The sequence below is a fragment of the Callithrix jacchus genome, chromosome 11 (genome assembly GCF_049354715.1).
Source record: "Callithrix jacchus isolate 240 chromosome 11, calJac240_pri, whole genome shotgun sequence".
In the NCBI taxonomy this organism is placed as follows: domain Eukaryota; kingdom Metazoa; phylum Chordata; class Mammalia; order Primates; family Cebidae; genus Callithrix; species Callithrix jacchus.
This window is the reverse complement of record NC_133512.1, coordinates 10397476-10423024: the sequence shown is the minus strand read 5'-3', so window position 1 is coordinate 10423024 and position 25549 is coordinate 10397476. Positions and strand designations below refer to the sequence as shown.

Genomic DNA, 25549 nt, shown 5'->3' with positions numbered 1-25549 from the left:
GTGACTGTCCTCCTTTATCATTCTGTCTGTGACTTGGAGCTCAGTTGACAAGTTCAGACTTGCTGCCGACACAAGGGTGATCTTGGGCCCTGTACTGTCCGGAATTTCTGCTCTTCTGTGTGGCCTTAGGGAATTTCTTACCCTCTGTAAGCTTCGGTTTTGTTTTATAAAATGGAAATAAGCTCATGGTGAGGATTTAAGGAAATCAAAGAGGTAAAGGGTTTTGCACAGTCTGATATTCAGTAGCTATTGCTGTTAGTGTTTTTATACATCATGGTATGCAAGTTGGAATCCAGTTACTCCCATATAGAGTTAATGGTTTTTTATGTTTTTGTTTTTTATATAAGTTGTATAAAACTCACTTTCGGCCGGCAAAACTTTTGTAAGAGAGACTGCTGTCACTCCTTTTTTTGGAGACAGAGTCTCACTTTGTCACCCAAGCTGGAGTGCAGTGGCGCAATCTCAGCTCACTGCAACCTCTGCCTCCCAGGTTCCAGCGATTCTTGTGCCTCAGCTACCTGGATAGCTAGGATTACAGGTGTGTGCCACCACGCCTGGCTAATTTTTTATGTTTTTAGTTGAGACAGAGTTTTGCCATATTGGCTGGGCTGGTCTTGAACTTGTGACCTCAAGTGATCAGCCCACCTTGGCCTCCCAAAGTGCTGGGATTACAGGCATGAGCCACTGCACCTGGCCCTTATTTTCCCAAATGAAGAGACTGAGCCCGAAAAGGGTGAAGTCTGTTTCCTCTGCGTGTACAACTGGACTGAGGTGTAGAAGGTAAGCATTTCTGGAAGGACTTTATTCCTGCCGGCGTCACTGCGAATCCCAGCACTTAAAAGCATTTATCACTCTGTTGATCACAGACACACAGACAGACCAAGTACCACATATGCAGTATGTTTTTCATCAGCTAGGCTCAAGGTCTCTCCTAATTTAATGGACTCAAATAGTTGCACAGGGTGTGACTGCAAGGTGACAGATGGCATTTACAGAAATCAGGCAGGAAAGACAATCCCACCACTTCATAGACATACTTCATGTCAGCATGGGGGCAGAGGTTCTACTAAGAGCTGACATCTATAGAACACTTCCCCTGTGCATCCTCACTTAATCCTCCCGGCAAGCCCACTGCTGTTTCCGTGTTTTACAGACGAGGAAATGGCGCTCGGGGAGTTCAGTGACTTGCCTGAGCTGGAACTGAGTGTAGTGACGGAGCCAGGCCTTGAACCCCGGCAGCCAGACTCCTCGCCCGGGCCGTCACCCTCTGTGCGGCCCTGGGGGGCGGTTGATGAACACAGTTCATCAAAAACGAACTGTGATCCGACAGATGAAAGCCGAGATCTGTGAACATGTGAATGTTCTTTTGTGAACTGAAATGTGCTTCAGTTGTTTTCTCTGTATGTCAGGGAAGAGCCACCATGAACTCCCAGCTCATTGGGCAAAGGGCTGATTTATGAGGATTTGCTCAGCTCTAACCAGCTGGTTAACAACACGGAGCTTTTAGCGTTTCCAGAGGAGGAATGAATAAACAGTCATTTGGGATGAAGTCCACTGAGTCCGGGGGACTGGCTGCAAGGTGAATTCAGTTGGAAGCAGTTTTGACATACGACGCAGACATCTCTTGATCCAGTTTTCAATCCGAGTTCTCAGTAAACAAAGTCAGGGAATTAGAATTTCTGGGTCAATTTCACATTTCATAAGCAACATCAAAAGAAATATTTATTTTGGGGGAAGGTTACCTGGTTTAGGTGGAGTAAGTCAGATGGAAAAGCCAAACTTAGTTACCCAGATGATGGGTGTTCTTAATCGATTTTAAATTCAATAAAATTGCCATCAGAAATTCTCAATTAGGATGTATATGTTTTGTCTAGTCATTTAACTATAAATGCCTTGTATGTATTTGAGAGTCTTTTATCCATGGAATACATGAAACCATACTGCCTTTAATTTTTTAGAAAATCAAATACCAAAGCTATCTGCTTTCAAAATCAAATACCACCAGCTATCTGCTTTCCACGGTCTTTTTGGCACTTTGAAAAAATATAAAGTTAGGATAGTTTTGTAGAATTAACATAGCAAGCTAAAATTTCTATTATCCTTCAGTGACTTCTCAGAAACAAATGCCATGTGGCAATGGTCAAGCTTGTGCCCAGCGTAAAATGACTAAAAGTATAAACTGGTAAGGGGCTGATATAGAGCAGCTCTGCTTCTGTTCTTGGGTTCTCTCAGCTTGTGCTTTGCTTTCTCATCTCCCTTTGGTCACTCCCCAGTTGCAGGGAACATGGATCCTTCCTGAGAGCCAGTGGCTGTCCTGGAGTTGATCATGTTCCCAAAGAATTCTCCGAGCTTCCTTCTGCTTTGGGGAAATGAGAGGTTCTGAAAGTTTCTTGTGCCCATGAAAGGAGCCTGGTTTGGAAGGCTCTTGTCAGACCCTGGCAGGATCATTCAGGTTACAACGTGAAAAAAGGGAAAGAGGACAGGAAAATACAGGGAAAAAATGACTGGAGAATATTATAATATTTATTTGCTTCTAAATCAGAATACATGGGCAGCTTTCGACAAAAACCAAGATAGATTGCACTCTCATTACCTGGATCTGTGCAGAACACTCATCCATTCATGCTGCTAGTTTTATTGCAAAGACAGAAAAAGTCATATAAATGCAATTTTAAAAGATATTTTTTCAGAAACTAGGGCCAGACTGGGCTTTAGAAAAAAGTAACTTAAGGTTGCTTGGGATATGAGGGGACTTGAAGAGAGAGAAAAGATTTCCGTCTCTGTGTTAGGCATTTTGATGGATTCTTTTAGAATATTTTTGGCCCACCATGTCTGCCAACCATGGCTTGGCTAACCCAGCTTAGTGCTCATGGAGGTTGTGTCTCTCCAAATCAGCCAGGCAGCAAGTATTTTACCAGCACTTATGGTACATCTACCGGCAGTAGAATGCAACATAAAAATACACCCGTCATTGTACCAGTTTGACTTTCAAGGAAGAGTAGGGTCTACAGTACCCTGCAGTGGGCTACCCTGCAGAGGGCAAGCACTGCTAGACAAGGGTATTGGACTTCTTTTTCACTTGCCCGTGATCCTTTCTCCTTCTGATTGCTGCTTCCCAGGCAGGGATGAGGTTTGGAGTAAGATGTTTCATCCCACCAAGTCTGTTTTTATAACTGTAGAATGAGGAATATCTTCATAATTTGCAAGGTTGCCGTGAGAGTGATATTAGGTGGAAGGTGAATGGCTCTTTGAGAGTCACAGATTCCTTGTGCTTTGTTAAATAGAACATGTTAATAGCAAATAATGAATTGTGTTAACTTTATTCAAGAAGAATTCTCAGCTCCACTGCTGAAAACTCATCCCCTTCTCCCCGGCAACCATTTGGAAACCCAGGTCAGAGTCTGGACCAGGAGGATGAGATGCAGAACCTCTTGGATGGGCTATCGTAAAGGGGGGAAGCACCAAAGAATATGTACAAGCCCATACATTCACCTAGGTGCAGGATGATTTTTGAGACCATTTCATTCATTTAACCCATTTACACTTTTTAATGTAAAAAAGTGTATACTTTGTCATCTTACTATCTAATTCTGCTTGTTGATAGTCATGCCAGTCATGCAAATTCTCTACAACAGAAGTTGTCAGTTAAGATATGCTGAGATCTCTGGCCAGGCGCGGTGGCTCACGCCTATAATCCCAGCACTTTGGGAGGCTGAGGTGGGTGGATCATGAGGTCAAGAGATCGAGACCATCCTGGTCAACATGGTGAAACCCCGTCTCTACTAAAAATTCAAAAATTAGCTGGGCATGGTGGTGCGCGCCTGTAATCCCAGCTACTCGGGAGGCTGAGGCAGGAGAGTTGCTTGAACCCAGAAGGCGGAGGTTGCGGTGAGCTGAGATGGCACCATTGCACTCCAGCCTGGGTAGCAAGAGCGAAACTCCGTCTCAAAAAAAAAAAAAAAAAAAAAACTAAAAGATATGCTGAGATCTCATGTATGAGAGCAGAATGTGCATGAATCCTATAGACACCCCCACGCACTGCCCTTTGGAGCAGTTAAGATTGTTTTATTCTTAGAGGCAATGTGAAGGTATATTCTGTTCAATTTTGGTGGGAAACTCTGCCTCCAAATACTGTTAACATTTCTAAGAAAAATAGATAAAAACAGGTCATAGCACAGTCTTGGGTCTTTTCTTTATTGACCCCTGTATTTTCAACGTCCACTATAGATTATAAATGCCAAAGAGCTGTTTGCAGTGACAGAAGGAATTCTCTGAGGACTCAGTGACTTAGCTTTGACTTACATTTGGAAGGAAGCTTTAGAAACTGTATGAACTTGAGCAAGTTGAGAAGCTCCAAGTCTCAGGGCCTTTGGTTCCCAGATCTCTGTCTGCTCACTCCCCACATGTTCTCTGTCCTGTAGCATTTGATTATGCTTTCTAATAATAAAAGCAATACTCAATCAGTAGGGAAAGTCTGAAAAATATTGAAGAACGTAGCAAAAGAAAGCAAAGATTACCCTTATTTCACTACTCATGTGCGGATGACAGTTGTTAACATTTTGGTACATTTCCTTCTAGTCTTTTTTCTACATGTGGGTGTATTCACATTGCCTAAACATCGTGACGTGGGAGTTGGAAACTCTTTTAATTTGCTTCTTCTGTACTTAGGCCCATTATCTTCTTAGCTCCCTTCATAGAAAAAGTGTTTTAAAAGACTCTTGAAGTTTTCACTTGGGAAGAAATGGTAAAAATGTCTTGTTAATGTCTATTTTGTGAAGCCTGTGATAGTGGAATTGTATGATAGAAAAGGCCGTGAAACCACATCTCATCCAGACTTCTGAACAATCTTGAAAATTTTGCAATCAAGTAAGTCTGCTTTTGAATCTAACACTTATTAGAAGCTAAGGTGAGATGCAAGACGGTGAACTGATAATACAGTTCCTAGAGCTGTATAGAGTCAGAAGAGCCGGAAAGTGCTGTGAGCGGGCAGTGGAGAACATTGCACAATTGTTATAGACACTATAATTGTACACAGAATGATTAATAAATAGCTGGGTGCTGAGTCAGTCGGGTTGTTGCTGCAGGGAGAAGGCACAAATGAATCCTCACAGGTTATATTTTGCCTGAGGAATTAGGGTTAAACTGTGCATGAGCTCACAGAATGTGTAATGCCGCCTTCCCACCCCTACAGGGGGTTTTGGAGAGAAAAAAGTCATGTTCAAGCAAATACTTGATTGCGGCAGTTGTGGGGAGAGTGCTGGCTTCTCTTTTATTTACCAATAATTTCTATTTCAAAAAGACCAGGTGCTTTCTTAAAAAGTCAGTAAGTTCTCTTTAAGAAATGTAATATTTAAGCTTGAATTGGTCCTGATAAAAGCACGTTTATTTCTACACTGAGCAGTTTTTAAATATAAATATAAATATATGGATATATGGATATATATGTATTTTTTTTCAAACAGAGTCTTGCTCTGTCTCCCAGGCTAGAGTGCAGTAGCATGATCTCAGCCCACTGCAACCTCTGCCTCCCGGGCACAAGTGATTCTTGTGCCTCAGCCTCTCAAGTAACTGGGATTGCAGGCATGTGTCAGCATGCCTAGCTGATTTTTTTGTAATTTTAGTAGAGATGGGTTTTCACCATGTTGGCCAGGCTGGTCTTGAACTCCTAACCTCAAGTGATCCCACCTGCCTTGGCCTCCCAGAGTGAATATAGGCATGAACCACTGTGTCTGGCCTAATTTTTTTTTTTTTAATTTTAGAGAAATATTGGAAAATACAATAAATATAAGATTAAAATTAAAATTAATAAACCAATAATTGACTTCTCACAGATAACCATCAGTGCTAAACTTTGGTATTCGCTTCCTGTTCTTTTCCCTTCTCTTTGCTTTTCTTCTCTTCTTTTTTGTGCTTTGTGGACATTATTAATCTATTGCTGCCCATTTAGGACTTTTACCTGCTGTAATATATATATATTGTTTCAGTGAACATCCTTTTAGAGAAGTCTTTGCATAGAACCTAAATTACTCCTTCAGGTATGTGCCCAGCAAGGGGAGGATTGGGCCAACCACTATATACATTTAAGACTTGTCATTCACATCATCCGATTGGTGTATGTATCTATGAGTATTCAATGTGCACCAATGCTGCCCTGCTAATAACAGTGCATGCTCCTCTACTAACCCTTTGCCAGCACTTTTTAGTTTGATACAAAGACAAAAAAAAGCATCAGATTTCAATTTTATTTTTTTCCTAACACAGTGAAATAAAAGTAGTTATCATTTTCTTATACACATTTAAATTTCTGCTTCCGTGATTTGGCTGTTCATGCACACAGTCTGAGGGGTTTCTTGTTGCAGAGTAACATTTTGTTATATGTTGCAGATGTTTGAATGTATATTAGCCTGTCTAAAATATACAGCTCGGCCGGGCGCGGTGGCTCACGCCTGTAATCCCAGCACTTTGGGAGGCCGAGGCGGGTGGATCACGAGGTCAAGAGATCGAGACCATTCTGGTCAACATGGTGAAACCTCGTCTCTCCTAAAAATACAAAAAATTAGCTGGGCATGGTGGCGCGTGCCTGTAGTCCCAGCTACTCAGGAGGCTGAGGCAGGAGAATTGCCTGAACCCAGGAGGCGGAGATTGTGGTGAGCCGAGATTGCGCCATTGCACTCCAGCCTGGGTAACAAGAGCGAAACTCTGTCTCAAAAAATAAATAAATAAATAAATAAAATAAAATATCTAGCTCTAAGTTTCATATTTTAGGAAAATAGTGCTTGTGAATGGGTGCACAGAGACAAATCTGAAGCAAACACTGAAGGACTATCTGGAAGTTTTTTGAATTAACACTTTCCATTTTATACCAAAGAGAATATGCATCTAGGAAAGGACACGTCTCATAATGGACAGTTAGATGATTTCTTACAAACCAAACATTTGTGAAGCTAGAACCAGGCTCAAGCAACAGACCTGTTCTAGTACTTGCTAGCCCCTCTTGATTTCTGACACCGAATAGCATGTACTTGATTTTTATTTTTAATTTTAATTTTTTTGAGGCAGGATTTCACTTCATTGCTTAGACTGGAGTGCAGTGTTGCAATCACAGCTCACTGCAGCCTCAACCTCCCAGGCTCAGGTGATCCTCCTGCCTTAGCCTTCTGAGTAGCTGGGACCACTAGTATATGCGACCATGCCTGGCTAATTTTTAATTTGTTTTTTTTTTTTTTTTGGAGATGGTGTCTTGATATGTTGCCTAGGCTGGTCTCGAATTCCTGGCCTCAAGTGATCCTCCCACCTTGGCCTCCCAAGGTTCAAGGATCACAGGCATGAGACACTGTGCTCGGCATGTTTTTAAACTTTATAAATGTGTTTTCTTTTTGTGTCTGGCTTCTTTTCTTTGGTCTACATTGTATTTTCCGGATTCATCTACATTAGCTGTGGTCGTAGATGTTCGTCCTCCTCTGTGTACCGTATTCCTTTGTGTGGCTATATCACAATTTATGAATCTGTCCTACTGCTAACGGACATTTGGTGGCTTCACATTTTTTGTTATAAAGAGTGATCCTGTGAAGATTCTGCTACATGATTTCGGTACCCCTGGTGTTGGGACAACTGACATTCTAACAAACTTTCATGCACCCACATCTTTCTTCTCCTCTTCCCTGACGTCTCTTGAGCAAAGTAAAGAACAGCACAGACTTGCAGTGCACAGTGTGTTCAGTTTTGTCTTTCCTTAACGTTCCTTTCAGGGAGGATGAGAGTAATTGAAGTTTTTGTAACAAGGTACTGAGTTCTGATTTAAACTGTAGATAATCACTGTTGGCTTCAGACCAGGCTGTCATTTCTAAATGAAGAATTATGTCTTAGGTCTTGTTGTTTTCTTCTTTATCAGTTCTTCTTGATTCACCCTAGTAAATTGAAGGCTTTGAATTGTCTTAAAAGGAAGGAGTTTATTAACTTGTTGGTCTTATAAGCAATCTTCCTAGGTTTACTAGCTTAATGAAAAACACATCTTTGGGGTAAGAATTGGATTCAGGCCATGTGCATGCATGAGTTGAGGTTGAGAGATGTACCAAATCTGGATCCTGCTGCTGTGTGATCTTTTGGTAGAATTAAATAAAAGGCATTAAAAAATTTTTATAGCTGCCTTTTACCAGCTTTATGTCTGATTTTTTCTCTCTCTCTAAATTCTTTGGCTGACGTGAGTTTTGAAGTTCTGCCATATCCACTTATCAGCCTGTGGCAAATGCAGCCCTTACCAGCGTCAAGATGAAAGGCTGATAGTTAAGAGAAAAACAAAAACCATGTGCTACATGAAAATGCCCTACCTTTTTAAGAAATTGCCAGAGTTACCTTTATTTCTCTCTCTCTCTCTCTTTCTCTGTTTGCATGTATACAGAAAACGCTAGATTGTTAAATTTTTATTATTTAATCTTTCAAGTGTGCATATATTTATTTAAAATGTATCAATACTTCCCCAAACACATCTAAATTGACAATTTAATCACTCAAGGAGGGCCAGATATTTGCTGGTGCATTTCCAATTTTATGAGTATCTCTGTAAACTGTGAATCATCTTGCACTTCTCTCATAAACATAGGCTAAATATTAATCTCCACAGTAACTCCCATGAGCATGGAACAGATGGAAAATTGGTGCTGGGAGAGAGGAAGCGTGTAATATGGTAGTTTGTGTCCATTTTTCTTGCCCTGTTTGTTTATTTTCATTCCCATTGCTTACTGTCCACTTTTTGTCTTCCATTAAAGGACACCAGCCTTAAGTTGATGAATAGCAATATCATGTTCTTAGGTGATACTCTGGCAAGCACTAACAGAGGAATAAAGAATCAAAACCAGGTTGGGCATAGTGGCTCGTGCCTGTAATCCCAGCACTTTGGGAGTCCGAGGTGGGCAGATAACCTAAGTTCAGGAGTTTGAGTCCGGCCTGGCCAACATGGCGAAACCCCGTCTCTACTAAAAATTACAAAAATTGACCAGGCGTCGTGGTGCGCGCCTGTAATCTCAGCTACTCGGGAGGCTGAGGCAGGAGAATCACAGGAATCCAGGAGGCAGAGATAGCAGTGAGCTGAGATCCTGCCATTGCACTCCAGCCTGGGTGACAAGAGTGAAACTCCATCTTAAAAAAAAAAATTGAAATTAGCTGGGCTTTGTGGAGTGTGCCTATAATCCCAGGTACTTGGAAGGCTGAGGTGGGAGGCGGCTTGAACCCAGAGGCAGAGAGTGCAGTGAGTCAAGCTCATGCCATGGCACTCCAGCCTGGGAGGCAGAACAAGACCCTGTTTCAAGGAAAAAACAAAGCATCAGGACCACATTGGCAGAATGCTGCCATAAGAGACTTCCCTCTGCCTCCTTCTCCCCTATTTGTTGTCCCTCCAGCCCCCTGATTAGAGCTATGCTTTCACTTTTGATATGTTGTTTCTTGGGGCTCCATTGCCAAGGCCCACAAGGATGCTCCAGTGTTCTTCCCTCTGGGGCCTGATCCTGATTAGAAAGATGCCTGTTGTTTTGGCCACTCTTGGAAGACAGCAAGAGCAGCAAGAGCAGCCAACTTATACTGTTGATTCCAGACACTCCCTGAAGTCCCACCACATTCATTCCATTATTTATCTGTCGGTGGAATACTTCACTAGTACCTATGGTGTGCAGCTAAGAGATAATACGGTACTGAGGTCCAGCCCCTGATCTCAAGGATCTTTTTTCTTGAGATGGAGTTTCGCTCTTATTACCCAGGCTGGAGTGCAATGGCTCGATCTCGGCTCATCGCAACCTCTGCCTCCTGGGTTCAGGCAATTCTCCTGCCTCAGTCTCCTGGGTAACTGGGATTACAGGCACACGCCACCATGCCCAGCTAATTTTTTTGTATTGTTAGTAGAGACGGGGTTTCACCATGTTGACCAGGATGGTCTCAATCTCTTGACCTCGTGATCCAACCTCCTTGGCCTCCCAAAGTGCTGGTGGCGTGAGCCACCGCGCCCGGCTTCTCAAGGATCTTATAGTCTAGTGGTGGAGACACACAAGTGAATAGCTAATTACCATACAGGGTAAGAAATGCTCTGGTAGACACTGGGTGGAAAGTTGAGTAGGCTCAGAAGATGGGATAGAAGGGATTGAGGATGGTTCCTTATGCTCAGAGCCTTTATTCAGGCTGGGCTTTTTGTAAGCCTGGAAGTGACATGTGCTTCTTAGAAGATTTTAGGAAGGGGAGCATACAGAACACCATAACTTTTAACTTGGCTTCAGTTTTCACTGCTCTATGACAAGGCGGCTTTTGTACTCTTGACATTAAAATTTAATATATGCGATTTTTGGATTTTCCAGGCACCTGTTTTCTCATGTTTTGGATTTTCATCTATGGTTTTATGGTTTTAACTTTGTTTGCAAGACTTGATTCTACCTTTTTTATTGAATTATTTAGAATATCAGTATACTCAGTGACTTTACAAAATTGACTTGTCCACTTTTCAGAGGCATTTTAGATATTCCTTTCTGTGGTCACCTCAGGCGGTCACAAAAGTAGTTTAAGACTTGATATCACTAGCAGCTAGTTGTAGACAAGGCCTAAACACAGAACAAGTAGGGAATGAGACCCCGATATGCACCAGCAGTCTATTTGGATTTAATGACATGATCTATTGTATGGTACATTTCTGTCTTCATGACCCAATGAGTGAAATACAACTAATTCATTACTTCTGTTTTCTTGTGTTTCAGTGTCCAGGTGGAAAAATGTTTCCATATTTGGGCTTCAGGAATATGTATTTCTAATGGGGTATTTAAAAAAATATCCTTCCAGCCCCATGAAAACCTTGATGTTTTTTGCACAGTATTTGATCTCTTAAAACCTTCAAGCAGAAAGATAGTTCACATTGGATAGGTATTATATCAGAACGTTTGCTGGTTTCTATGGTTTCTAGAGTAGGAATGCAGGGATACTGTAATGCCAAAGATTTGTAACAGATTTGCTGTAACTGACCAGAGAGCACACCCTACTGAATAGGGATATATTTTTTTTTTTTTCTGAGACACAATTTTACTCTGTTGCCCTGGCTCACTGCAGCCTCCATGCCTCAGTAATTTTTGTGTTTTTAGTAAAGATGGGGTTTCACCATGTTGGCCAGGCTGGTCTTGAACTCCTGACCTCAAGTGATCCACCTGCCTTGGTGTCCCAAAGTGCTGAGTTTACAGTCGTGTGCCACTGTGCCCCGCTCATGAATAGTGATTTAAAAATCTAATTTCGTTCATGATCATTTCATAATTGCTTTCTCTTGCAATGTTAAGACCGTTCCTGGAATGAAATATTTCATTAGATAAAAACAAAACCCCTTTTTAGATTTTTTTCATTTTTATTTTTTTAGACAAGGTCTTGCTCTATCTCTGTCTGGAGTGCAGTAGCATGATCTTGGCTTGCTGCAATCTCTGCCTCTTAGGCTCAAGCGATCTTCCTACCTCAGCCTCCCAAGGAGTTGGGTCTACAGGCCTGCGCCACCATGTCCAGCTAATCTTTGCATGTTTTGTAGAGACAGGGTTTCGCTGTGTTGCCCAGTTGGTCTTGAATTCCTGGGCTCAAGCAATCTGCCCGCCCTGGGCCTCCCAAAGTGCTGGGATTACCGGTGTGAGACACCATACCTGGTCTTTAGATGCTTTAAATAGATTTAAACGCATGAATATACAACTATATTAAAACACCAGCTTCTGGAACTTGTCTGTATATTGCAGGGTTATGGACAAGATGTGTCCTAGTGATTATTTTTCTACTTATGCCATTCAATTAGAACCTGTATTTTTGCATGCATTTTTTTTTCTAACAGTGAATTTCAGGTCTATCCAGATCGATCCATTACAAAAGGAAAAAAAATTACATAGTCTCAGAAAGTAATATTTTAAAGCCATTCAAATTTCAAAGGTTGAAAAAGACAAGTAAGCAAAAGATTACTTGAACAGAGTGGCTAGAAGACTGAAGCATCAGCACAGGAAGGAAGCCATAACATTGGCCAAAGAACAATCCTTAGAAACATTGTGGAAAACTTTAGGGGTCAAGTGCAAGCCACCCAAGGTCAAAAAGAGAGACACTGGGGTCATGAGATCCATGATGTGCCCAGTGGTTGTGACAGGTAAGAAATAGAGATGGGGCATTAGATAGAGGCAGCGTTAAGTTCAGCAAGGACTCAGAGTGAAAAGGTAGAGACAACTGCAGTTGGGGAAAAGGCAAATCAGAGAGAGACACGTTGGTGATGGAGATGAGTATTCTTTGGAAGTGTCTAGAGGGATGTGACAGGCAGAGGTGAGATAGGAGAGTATTGTTTAATGTGGGGCAAAGAAAGTCAGGTGTATAGAGATAGATAACTCTTGGTTTGAGTCTGAGTAATTTATGAGGCCCTTGGCAAGGAAGACTGTGACCTGAATATTACAGAAGGAGGTCAGTATTGCAGGAGATCAGTCTTTGGATGGAAGATATGTAGTTTGTGAATAGAATTGTTATTTGACGGGAAAACTCGAGTTTACCATGTAGAGTTGAAGATAGGTTAAAAATACAAAAAAAAAAGTGTTTAGTCCTCCTTCCCCTGACCGCTCCTCTCAAGAACTTCGGAGCCAATAATACATGGGAAGGGAAACAAAAATAAATTTCCTTTAAGCAAGAGAGCCTTGTAAGACCAAGCTACTTGAGAGCCGAGGAGAAGCTACTTCTTTTTTTTCTTTATTTTTTGAAATGGAGTTTCGCTCTTTGTTGCCTAGGCTGGTGCCATCTCTGCTCACCACAACCTCTGATTCCCCGGTTCAAATGATTCTCCTGCCTCAGCCTCCCAAATAGCTGGGACTACAGGCATGTGCCACACCTAGCTAAGTTTTGTATTTTTAGTAGAGGTGGGGTTTCACCATGTTGGCCAGGATGGTCTTGATCTCCTGACTTCATGATCTGTCTGCCTTGGTCTTGCAAAGTGCTGGGATTACAGGCGTGAGCCACTGCACCTGCTCAAACTTCTTCTTTGTGACAAAGCAGGGATTGAAGTTGTAACGGTTGCTAATAATCTGCTGAATGAACTCTGAGATGCATTCATTTTATAAAAGGGACTGTTTCATTTTCTAGCTGGACCATACTGGGATTTTAATTTTCGTCTACAGATTGTAGAGTAGATAAGAGAAACTCTGTAGAATTGATTTTCAGGCACAGTAACATAGCCTCAATTATGTCTTTTGGTTGCTGTTTTCACCAACTCTTCTTGTGGGAATTTTTCATAGGACTGGCCCAGACAATGTGATTAGGATGGAAGAGTTCTTATTTGAATGACTTGGCAGCAGCACAGTGTGAAATCTATTATTACTTCTCTTAATTTAAAGCTTTTTTGCCAAGAAAGTACATTTCTATTTGTATTGACAAGATGTGAATTAAAGAATAAAGAAAAGTGCAGAAAAAATTGTATGTATCTCAACTCAAACCAAAGCTGCAACATTTTAGAGTATCAGAGTAGTCACTGAGACTGTGACCTTCAGCTGAATGTATCCCTGAGGGGTTTGGTTCAGATCGTGGCCTCTGAAAATTTGAATTAGAGACTTTTCATACCGATTCTTATTCACACCTCCTCACAAAGGACTATACTCCCACAGTCAAACCTGAGCAAGAGGCCTTTTCTCTCCATGGCCTTTGTCTGATACTGACTTTACTGTTTACCCTGTGCTCTAACCCTGTAGCTTCTGCGTCCCTTCTTGGGTAGTTTCTCATGTAGAAAAATCAGTCATGTGGGCCTTGAGGGCAGCAGCTGTTCTGTTTTTACTCCTCTTAGAAGGTCAGGGTTCGTGCTGGGACACTTGGAGCCCTTGATGTGGATGAGTCTGTAAGAATTGAATGTGACGAACCAACCTGGGCCGGTTCATATTGTTTTATTGACTCACTGCTCTAAACCCTATGACCCAATTTTTCACACACGAGGTGGAGACACTCCCTCAGAACCCTTACTACGTTTGTTTCTGTCTCTGGTTAGGAGTTTCCCAATTTGGTGGGAAGAGAAAGTCTCAAAACTTTATTCTTGGATGTGCCTCTTTCATCCCAATTAACAAAATGTATATGCCACACTAGGTCATATAATTGTCAGGTTCAGAATCATAGGGGACTGATTTGATCCCCGACTGACTAACTTTGTGACTTTGGGGAAGTTAATTTCTCTAAGCCTATTTCCGTCATCTGTGGGATGATATTAGTATCTGCCTCATAGTTATTTTAAGATTTCAAAGCATTCATATTAAATACTGTGGCAATGATAGTTGCCTTATTTTTTTGAATATTTTTCCTAGGTGTGTTTCATAGTTTTACTAATGGATGTTCTTATCATATGCTGAGACAAGGTAGGTCAGAGGACAATACACCTTTTCTCAAAAGGTCAGCTAGTAAATATTTTCAGATTTTCACAGGCGATTTAGTTTCTGTCACTACTCAACTCTGCTGTTGTGGCTCAAAAACAGCTGTAGACAATATGAAAATGAATGAGCCTGGCTGTGTTCCAAGAAAATGTTATTTATGGACCCTGAAATTTAAATTTCCTATCATTTTTGCCTGTCATGAAATATTATCCTGTTTTTTTTTTTTTGGAGACGGAGTCTTGCTCTTTCACCAGGCTGGAGTGCAGTGGCACGATCTCGGCTCACTGCAACCTCCGTCTCCCAGATTCAAGCGATTCCCCTACCTCAGCCTCCTGAGTAGCTGGGACTACAGGCACGTGCTACCACGCCCAGCTAATTTTTTGTATTTTAGTAGAGACTGGTTTCACCAAGGCCAGGATGGTCTCGATCTCCTGACCTCATACTCACCTTGGCCTCCCAAAGTGCTGGGATTACAGGCAACCACTGTGTCTGGCCAATATTATTAGTTTTTGGATTATTTTTGTTCATTAAAAAATGTGAGATCTATTTTAAGCTCACAGGCTGTACAAAAGCAGTCAGGGGATATAGCTTGTCAACAACCATCCTAAAATAATTTGCTTGATTTTTCTTAGTAAATATTGTTTGTGGAGAAACCACATGTATTTCTTGGGAAAATGTCAAGTGTCTCAGGATTGATGTTTTCAACAGAAATTTGAAGAACTAAGCATACTTGTCTGGTAAATGTTGATTTTGAGCTTGACCAGAGATATGTCAAAGAAGTGGGTAAAAGAGATGACCAGTTTTAATTTTAGATGATTAACTTAGATCTTTTTTTCTGGTGGTGAAACAGCAGTTTTTCCCTCCTAAGCTGTATATCCTGGTGCCTGGTGAGGGTATCTGCTGGTTTGTTTCCTTGGAAGTTAGGGAGCTCTCTTTCGTACCATCCTTTTTCCTATGACATCTGTGAGAGGTTGGGTGTAGTCGATTGGTGATGTCCCATGTTATATAAGGGGAAACAGCAGCCCACAGAAATTCTGTGACTTGCCTAAAGTTAGATGTTTCTATAGTATAGGTTGGGCATCCCTAATCTGAAAATCTGGAATCCCAAGTGCTCCCAAACCTGAAACTTTGGGAGCACCAACTTGATGCCACAAGAGGAAAACTCTCCACCTGATCACGTCAGGGGCTGCTGTCAGCACTTGGTTCCATACACACAATTATTAGGAATATTGTATGCCATTACCCTAAGGCTGTGGATATGAGGTGTATATGAAGCATAAATGAATTTCGTGTTCAGACTTGGGTCCCATCCCCAAGGTATCTCATTATGTATATGCAAATCTTCCAAAATTTGACAAAATTTGAAATCCAAAAGACTTCCGGTCTCAAGCTTTCTGAATAAGGGATATTCAACCTGGACGCCCAAGGCCTGGAAACCCAATGCCTGGCCCCGGGCTCCTAATCTTATATTATCACACAGATTATGAGATGAGTGATAGTATCTAGCATTCATAAATGCCCCAGCTTATAAAGCTCTCTTTCCTATGCTGTTATATCTAACCCTCAGAATACCCTATGAAGTAAGAGGACAAGTTTTACTATCAGCCTTTTATAGAGGAGGCCGCTGACAATGTGACATATTTTAACGTACCCTGGGTAACATACCGATTAAGTGCTGAGAGCAAGTCTGGGAGCCGGGTTTTCTAACCCCTTTTATTACACTGGGCCGTCTTATTATACTACATGGCAGTTGATGTCATTAATACCCAAACATTAAAAAATAAATTGAAAAAGAAATAACGTCCTGCCATGGTCCCAGCCCTTGGCAGTGATTTTTAAGTGGAGGTTTGCGTTATGAGAATTTTTGCTTTAAAAATGCTGCATGCACCTCCTGTAAAAGGTTGAATGAAATGATTTTATTTTTGGTAAGTGGCCCATGCACGTTTATTATTTATTTATTTAGGTCTTTTTTGCTTCAGCTCTTTGGGCTAAATGAAGCACTGCTGTATTTTTATGGCCTACCCCATCATTAAAAGAAATTGAAAAGATGCTTGTTAGTTTTAATATTGCATGGATGGAAATATATCTGGCACATTTAGGAACAGTTGCAGTTCCTAATAGTGCATTTTAAGAAGTAGTCTGGTTTTGTTCTTGATGAAAAAAAGGGCAAACTTTCTTAAATTTGCTGTAATTCGATCATCATCTTTAGCTGGGGAGGGAGAGTGTCTCTGGGTTGGATGATTCTGACTTTATTGACTCATTCAGCAATTCCTTTCCAGCCAGTGGGAGGGGATTGTACTCTTGGGCAGCCTGAAGGGCCTTTCATTTGTTGGTAAATAATCCAAGCAAAGCTGCTTCCAAGTGCAAGTTTTTTTTCCCCCCTTTTTCTGTAAACCATATGCTGCTTTAACTTTTGGACATACGCCCCTTTCAATAAACTACGTGTGGCTCTAACTGTTGGAGCTATTGTTAAGCACAAGCCAAATATTCAGGCTGCTTCTTACATCTGAGCCTGCATTGCAATCCCACTGAAGACACTGTTAAATTTATTTATGTTTTTGCAAAATAGCTATTCAGAACCTGGAAATCCTGCAGAAAGGGAGAGGTGCGGGGAGAAACAGGGTGCAAGAAGGTAATTTAGCTGTAGCATGAGCGGTGTCATTTACACTGCAAGATACGAACTGTGCCCAAGACCTGAGCATGACAGTAGCAGCAACAGCAACAACAGAAGTGGAATAAGAAAATCGAAGAAGTTTACGAACTGTATTTCATTCATGACTCTGGATTAAAGTTTACAATTCAGTTCATTTGATTAAAGTCTATAGTATTCTTCCTGATGGCCTTTAGAAGAAGAGGTACAATAATTTTTGCAATGAAAGTAGTCTTCAGCTGGGAACAGTGGCTCACACCTGTAATCCCAGCCCTTTGGTAGGCCGAGGCGGGTGGATCACCTCAGGTCAGGAGTTCAAGACCAGTCTGGCCAACATAGTGAAACCCCATCTCTACTAAAAATACAAAAATTAGCTGGGCATGGTGCCTGCCTCTCTCTCTTGTGCTACTTGGGAGGCTGAGAGAGGAGAATAGCCTGAACTTGGGAGGCGGAGGTTGCAGTGAGCCAAGATCATGTCATTGCACTCTAGTCTGGGCAACAAGAGCAAAACTCTGTCTCAAAGAAAGAAAGAAAGAAAGAAAGAAAATAGTGTTCACAAATACAGATAGAACAATGGCAAGCAAATGAGTGCTCTAGAGGCTTTCAGAGACTCCTTACAGCAGACCCATTTTAGGGATTAATACTAGTTTATAATACACAAGAAATACATGCCAAGCTGGTTACTTACCTGAAGGATGACTTCAAGCTGGTTGCTTAACCTTTGTTAAACCTCAGGACTTTTACCTGAATAACTGGGTAATGATACTGCATACTGGACAGGCCTGTGAAGATTCAGTGGGATTAACACATACGGAGCACAGAGCACTGGCCTGGCATTTAGTAAGTGCTCGATAAACGTGAAGCGCAGAGAGTATAGTCTAGGTTTGTTAACTCATTTCCCATTTATGCCTTTCCAGAGTGGGCTGGCTGCTAAAAGCAGAGTTAACAGGTTTTCAGGGAGGGACCATAGGGCATTTTTGGGGAGGTGTTTGCATATGCATAGGAGATAATGAAAATGATCACATAGTTTTATATAGGCTGATTTATCAAGATCTTCTAAAGTCCTTTACCAGTGGGAGGTGTTATTAGTATGTGCACACCTAGCCTATGGTATCTTAGCCATATTTTATAGTTTCGAGCGGTAGAATAAATAGTTTAAAGCAAGGCTTCAACAGATGAAATTCTGGGATAATTTTTCAATTTGTGTGTACTTAATTTGAACTTTAGATAATTATGGTAAAGGTCATACATAGAATTAAAAATAAAAGCCAAACAAATCTGCTTTTTCTGTACTCTAAAAGGATTGAGAAATATAAATTAAAAATCCATACAGATATTTTTATGCTAATGGGTACATTTCCCTGAAATTTTTCTTTTTGTTTAGAAGTTTTGTATAGAAATAATTGTATATTTCTCTTCCTCCCATCTTCCTGTCCTCCAAAAATTGGAATCCTTAAACAATTTAGAGACATGGTGGCTTAATGGCGAAGTGAGTGAACTCCTGGGGGTGTGGCCTGAGGAAGGAGAGCAGCTAGGGTCATGTCTGCGGCCATGAAGGTGTGCTTTGTGAGAGGTGATGATTTGTGGCCTTTCCCTTTTCCCTTATAGGCAGAACATGAGCCATTATCTGAGATTTTGTAAAGCCACAGGCTTTTTGTGGCTAACTCACTAGAAGCAGGCTGCTTAGATAAAATTGTGAAGAATCAAGAGGTGATATTTTCATTTGAGTTTCTCAAATGCACATTTCATAGTTGAGGTCAGTGGGCCATAGCTAGAGGGGGTTTCTGTTGCAGAAACCTGACCCAGACAGCACCTGGCCTTTGCCCAGAGGCTGATTGAGTGTAGGTGAGCCCTGCTCTCTGTCCCTCTTGGGGATTATGTGGCCTCTAGCTCCTTTTGGTACAATAATGGTATTATTTTGATATTGAAATGCACTCTCCAGGAGCTCCTGATTCCTGCAATTGTGTAAGCATGGTCTGTAAAATTTTATTAAAAGTATAATACCACCATATGCTCAGGCTTTCTCATTCTGTGTTCTTCTAAAAACAAAAACATGCAACATAAACACACCAGATGCAACCAATTAAGTTTGCGTTCACTTCTGCAATTTGGAAAAATGTTAGCAAGGTTAGGAAATGGGACTTTGCTGGTGATGGGATCAGGGTATGGACCTGGGAACCAGCATCTGAAAGCACTGCCAGTGGACGAAGCTGCTGCAGGCAGAGGTTTATTTCTTTGTGCCTTTAAAGGAAAACCAGGCTGTTGGTCCTCTTGCCACACAGGGGCTGGGCTAGATCTCCAGAGTGATAGGATCATTCCCATCAGAGGATGCAGCCAGGTGGCAGCAACCTGGACACTCTGGCCTTCTGAACAGGTCTGTCATTGTTTCTGCTAAACTATTGACTATGGATCTCATTATGGAATCTTTTTTTTTTTTTTGAGATGGAGTCTTACACTGTTTCCAGGGCTGGCGTGCAATGGCACGATCTTGGTCATTGCAAACTCCACCTCCTCGGTTCACGCGATTCTTCTGCCTCAGCCTCCCGAGTGGTTGGGATTACAGGTGCACACCACCACACCTGGCTAATTTTTTTGTATTTTTAGTAGAGACAGGGATTCACTATACTGCCCAGACTAGCCTCGAACTTCTGACCTTGTGATCTACCCGTCTTGGCCTCCCAAAGCGCTGGGATTACAGGCATGAGCGACTGCGCCCAGCCTCGTTATGGAATCTTAACTGCTCAGGTCCGTATGTGCAAAATAAGAAAGAGAGACTCTTCATTCTTTGCTTATTCAAGACTAAAATGGAATTCTCAAAGAAATCTCAAATACCTAAATGTTCATGAGACTGTGACTCACAGAGACATAAGCATAAATGCGCCACTAAGCAGAAGGCAAAATTTTTGACCCTCCTGGGAACCGATTGCACTGCCTTTGATGCCACTAATTAACTCACTCAGTGTAAGCGGCGACTAGCAACTAATAGCAGACTAACAGAAGAAGCTCCATGACGTTGCTTTAGAATTTTTGATTCAAGAAAGAGTCTTGGCAAGCTCTTGGAAAATAAGGTAGATCTCCTTCTCCCTTTTAAAGTCGAGCCCACTGGGGCCCTCAGTGGTACTGTTTTGTTTGTATTTTCTTGTTCCCAAGTACATGCTGGATTTGGCAAACGTTTTCTGTTAGGGAGCTTTGAAAGATGGTTAGTACCCCTGGATTTGTGCTTGGACTTAAGTGCCCATTCAGGGCAGTGTTCAACCAGGTCACAATGATCTTTGCTGACCTTGTCATCAATGTTGGGAAGCATTCTCCCAGGGGTAGAGATGGGGCTGCAGGCCTCTTATTTGTGAGGGTTCAGAGACACAAGGAAAATGTATGGAAACTCTGTGGGCCACAGAGCTTGCTTGGTGAAGCCTCAGACAAGCTGATAGTGTTATCTGCTCATCATTGTCATTTTTAAAAAAAAAAATACGGGAGGCAGCTTGCTCTGCGTGCCATCAAAGCTTTCTGCTACAGTGGGGCGAGCAGTTATTTTCAGGTTTTGCATTTTCGTTTATCTGAATTCTCATCTTGCTCTCTCTGCTTACTCCCCTCTATCCCTGGAACCTCTTTTGAAGTTGAATGGAGCTCTGTAAACTGAGCAGTTGGGGAGTGAGGAGAGAATTTTGCCTTGATTTGAGCTCTAACTTGCTGCTCTTTGGAGCACATAGTTTCCAGTGGAAGCCACTGGGATGTTGGTCCATTGAGACTATGTTTTATTCTTTGGCAAAAAGAACAGTAGAAGTATTAAGACAAGTAAGCTACTCTATGGCTCTGATGGAGGGCATTTCTTTTTCTTTTTTTGAGATGAAGTTTTGCTCTTGTTTGTTGCCAGGCTGGAGTGCAATGGTGTGATCTCGGCTCACTGCAACCTCCGCCTCCTGGGTGCAGGCAATTCTCCTGCCTCAGACTTTCGAGTAGCTGGGATTACAGACATGCACCACCACGCCTGGATAATTTGTGTTTTTAGTAGAGATGGGGTTTCTCCATGTTGGTCAGGCTGGTCTCGAATTCCTGACCTCAGGTGATCCGCCCACCTCAACCTCCCAAAGTGTTGGGATTACAGGCGTGAGCATCCGTGCCTGGCCTGATGGAGGTCATTTCTTACATTCTCTCCTTTCACCCTGGGGCCTCCTGGTTGGTGAAAGTAGGAAGAGAGAGAGAGCAACCCCATAATCTTTGAAGGAGGGTTATCACTTGAATTTCCCCAAGGCTTCAGATTCTCCTGCAGCCCTCTCATGTTGCAGGCCTGGCAGTACCGTTTAAAGGCTGCAAACAAAGCTGAGTGCTCTCTCCTGATGCATCTGGGCCCCTCCCTCTGTCATCCATCATTGTCAGTGGGAGATGTATGTGTAGCTGCACAAGGGCGAAGTCTGACCCCGAGGGTATTGGAAATGTTCTTAGAGGAGGCATTGTTTGCTCACGCCCTTTGGAAGTCTAGCTCTAGACATTGTAGGGAGCAACCCTTGGCTTAGGAAGAACTGCAATCTAGATGGAAAGAGGGAATATTCTGCTTTTACAAACTACAGGAACTTTATTCCACCCTCCCAGCATAATTCTATAATGCTTTGATTATATTTAGCCTCTTCTCTTTTTCATTTCTGATCTCTTTTTGGTCAAAGTCTTGGGGAGAATTCTGAAACAGGGAGGCGAAGATTTGGATTGCATTGGTTTTTATTCAAAGAGGATCAACATGTAAATAACCAAAGAAATAAAAGCTGATAAGATGCAACAAATGTATAATAGGGAAAAAAAAATAAAATAATGCTCTTTGCAAACACAGCGAAGCAGTTTCCTGGGAGGAAAGGAGAGACGACACTCGTGTCTTGTTCAGGACAGGAGGGTGGGGCCCCAAGCTTCTGGAGACACATTAAAAACGCCTGGAACACACAAAGCCCCTGGCTGAGCTTCGGAGCGTGGTGGAGAGGGTGTGCAGCGCTGAGTGGGGCCTCCATGTGTCTTTGCACGTGGAAGGGGAGGACTGCACATGTGCGGGTCCTCCACGCACCTCCAGCGTGTCTCCATAAATTTGTCGTTTGGGCTTCTCTCGGTGTTTCCCAGGAGTGGATTTATGTTGTCAAAAACTTAATGGGAGAGTGTCTGTTTTGAAATTTTCTGTGCATAGCAATGACATTACTGTTTTTTTTTCTTTTTATTGGTGGCGGTGGTGGATGTTGGGGCATATATCCAGGCATCATTCCAAAAGCCTACCCGGGAATAGAGCTCTTGTTGTGTTAACCGGGGACGGGGCTATGTGGATTTGGTATAGCATACTGGGAATTTTCTTTGCATCACTTACCTGGGATGTGACGGCCCGTTTCTGATCTGGAAACTGGGCCTAATACCTTCTCCTACCGCCATGAGTGGGTTACTGTGAAGAGCACATGAAATGATGTAAATAGTGACGGGGGAGGAAGAAGATGTTTGCTTGTGAGAGGTCCACATTAGACAACGACACATTTATGGATCCTCAGGTTTGTATTTTATTTCATTTGAACATGACTTTATTATATCATTCAATATAGAAGTTACGAGGTTTCACAAACTCAGACCTGAAATATGGAAATGTTATTTTCTTGTTAGAATCCCATTCGGCTGGAAATCTGAGTATCGGTCTTTAGTTTTCCCCTTCTTCACATTTGGTTGCCTCCTCCCCGCCCTCCCTCCCCGCCCTTCATTTTGGCTCCCGCAACCTGAGTACCACTTTTCTGGGAAAGCCTGATATTCTGACTTCAGTTTTGTAATTTAATGATGGAGAGTTTCCTTAGTAAACCAAATTTAGAGTCCTAGAATGCTTATCTTATATCCAGACCTTGAACATAAAAGGCATTTTATACCCGCAATTGTTCATTTAATGAGCAATTGCAGAGTGCAGGCCGGTTAAGGGATTGAGCTATATGCACTATTATTGCAAGAAGTATTCCGAAATACCAGAAATAGGACGTAAGCTCTGATCAGGGAGACTGCGAGCACAATTACCTTCTTTTCAAATCCTTCTGTGACACTGCGGGAGGAAAAAGGACTTTGAAACTTGAAAGGAAAGAGCTTGCTTTCAACCTCAAAAGCTAGGAGGAAAGGGCTCTGAAATTTGCTCAGAATTCCCAATTCACCATTAGCCTGTTTCTTCCTTTAGCCTCAAGGCATTCTCCGCTTTTTGAAAAGATGTTAAGAAATTCAGTCACAATAGAGAGCCTAGTTTTGAACATGTTTCACTCGGTCCATTGAGGTCTGGGCTCCAGCCTTTGTGTGGGGTGAATTGAGCTGAGCGGCTAGCTGGTTGGAGAGAGGTGAATGAGGAGTCGCTGTGCACTCGCAAATTCTGGCAAAGAAAAAAGCTCACCCCTTCCTTTATTTTACAATATGCATTCCTGTACAATCCTGCTAGTGGCAATATGTGGAGCGGAGCCTGTTCTTAAGTCAATACAGGGTACTTGGTTTATAGCAACTCTTGTTAAGTTTGTCTTGTAATTGAAGCTGCTGTTGACCTTGCTTGGGGACCATTTGTAAAACCGTTTATTTAGCATAAACTGAAATAATAAACCCTCCTTCTCTCAGGCTGATTGTGATAGGGTGACATTAGTTTGATTTAATGATTAGCCGCCTGACCCTTCTGCTGGAGAGAGAGGCTTGAATAGGGAGAGTTCACTCGGAAGCACTCAGAAAGAATACTAATGAGCTTGTTAAATTTAGCATGGCTCCAACCACTTCTAATTCCTCTAATGGGAGCAGCACTGCCTGGGAGAGGGAGAGGGAGAGGGAGGCAGAGAGACACCGAGAATGTTCCTAGAGGGTCTGCACAGCTAGAGAAAGCTCACCAAGAGAAGTTGGCACAAAGTAGCTAGCCAGAGCCCGGGGGCTGTGTTGTAAGTATTGTCTGTTCTCTTACATTCTGCGTCTTCTAGGTCTTGGGGCAAGAGAGGAGTAATGGTATTAAAGTGGGTTTTAAGGAAAAATTGATGTTAAGGGGGAAAGTGGGTGGACGTGAGCACTGTGAGCTCCTAATCAGCTAATTTTGTTAGGTGACAGGAGGTGTCCTTAGTTAGTGATGCCTGGCAGAAGTTTTGTTTTTATCTTGAAGGAATCACCTGAAACTTTTCTCTCAAGTCATGGGCAGAAAAAAACCGTAACAAAACAAAAAAGCCCAAACCAGTCTCCTTGGTTCACATGAGAAATGGTATAGGTCTTGTATGCAAGCGCACACAGGTGCCTGTTCACGTCCTGCTTCCTGCAGCAGCATAATTACTTTCTTCAGACCTTTACTGCAAGAGTCAAACGTCCTAAGCACTGTGTCAAGGACCTCACTTTCTTTTTTCTGAGTCTCTAGCGCTAAGAGTATCTGACTTGATGTCAGCTGCTTTTGGACGAGTTTGGAAATTCTGGGACAGTTTCTAAAACGTGATGCTCTGGGCAGCTCTCTGGGGGCAGGAATTTGTTGATTTCCACTTGAGCGTGGATATACAAGAAGAAGGAGGTACAGAGTGGGATTATGATGGCAGTATTTAAAGTCATTTTTTCCTGAAGGATTTTAGTGAATTGCATGTTTCAGTTTGACCCCGGAGCTTGCAGCTGTGAAACATGGAGAAGCGGGAACAGTTGCCTTGTGTTTGGCTGTTAAAGTCCATTGGCAGATGCTCTTGGAGCAGTGGGCTGTTTGCTTACATTTTTGCAGCAGACTTCTGCCTGTTGCCATGGTGGACAGTGTGTTTCTGTCAATAATTTGGCCTGGCGTAGCCTGTCTGCACTGACTCTCAAACTTTATTGAACAACTAGGCTCAACTGAACAAGATTAGACAGCTTTCGTCTTTTGGCTTGCTGAAGTGGTTGCTAAATTTATAAGAGCAGGCAGGAATATTGCTTGGAAAGTTTCCCTTTCACTGTATACAGAGCGCTTTCAAGCCTTGTAGCTGTTTGTATTGTGGAGTGTGCGTACTGTCAGGTTTTTATAGGAATGCCCGTCAAAAGCAACTTGGTATAGGAGGTAAACCTCATGAAGTATTTGTCTGCTGGAGTTTTCCTTTTGGGGCCGGGAGGTGTAGTTGGGTAAAATACGGTAGCACTGACTGTTGTGAAGTAAGTATCCTGATGGAAGTTTTCACATTAAAAAAAGAGAAAATTCCTGCCTGCATTTAACTTTACTAAAGGAATAGTAATTTTAATTTAATTTTTTCTGTATTAAAAATGTGTACTTTGGTTACTTATTATAACTTTAATATTTACTTTTGTTGGGTGAACTCTCATTAAGGAAATCATTGAGCTAAAAGGGACCTTCATTTCTACTCAGCTCCCCCCACAACCCCCGCCATTACCCTCCCAACTTTATTCTCTCAAGAGGTTGGGGGAATGGTGGGAGGACTCTCTGGCCAGACCATAGCCCATTCATTATTCAATTATTTGTTAGGTTGGATTCAAATGCTCATCATAAACACGTAGTTTGTAAGACAGAGTTTATTATAGGGATGGTGTTTTGAGAGAAGAAAAGTTAATTTATTCT

The 25549-nt window shown here is 42.1% G+C and overlaps 1 protein-coding gene across 7 annotated transcripts in view; it reads left to right on the top strand.

Moving 5' to 3' along the window:
• Nucleotides 1–25549, top strand: part of GLI3 (GLI family zinc finger 3) — a 284194-nt gene that overhangs the window by 62599 nt on the left and 196046 nt on the right. For 2 of the 7 annotated variants that reach the window (XM_078342257.1, XM_035253235.3), the window contains exon 1: nt 23768–23921. The exons of the other annotated variants lie outside the window; for them this stretch is intronic. The gene's annotated coding sequence lies outside the window, so the exon portion shown is untranslated. Of the gene's footprint in view, nt 1–23767; nt 23922–25549 lie in introns of those variants that run through there. 7 annotated transcript variants of the gene reach the window in all.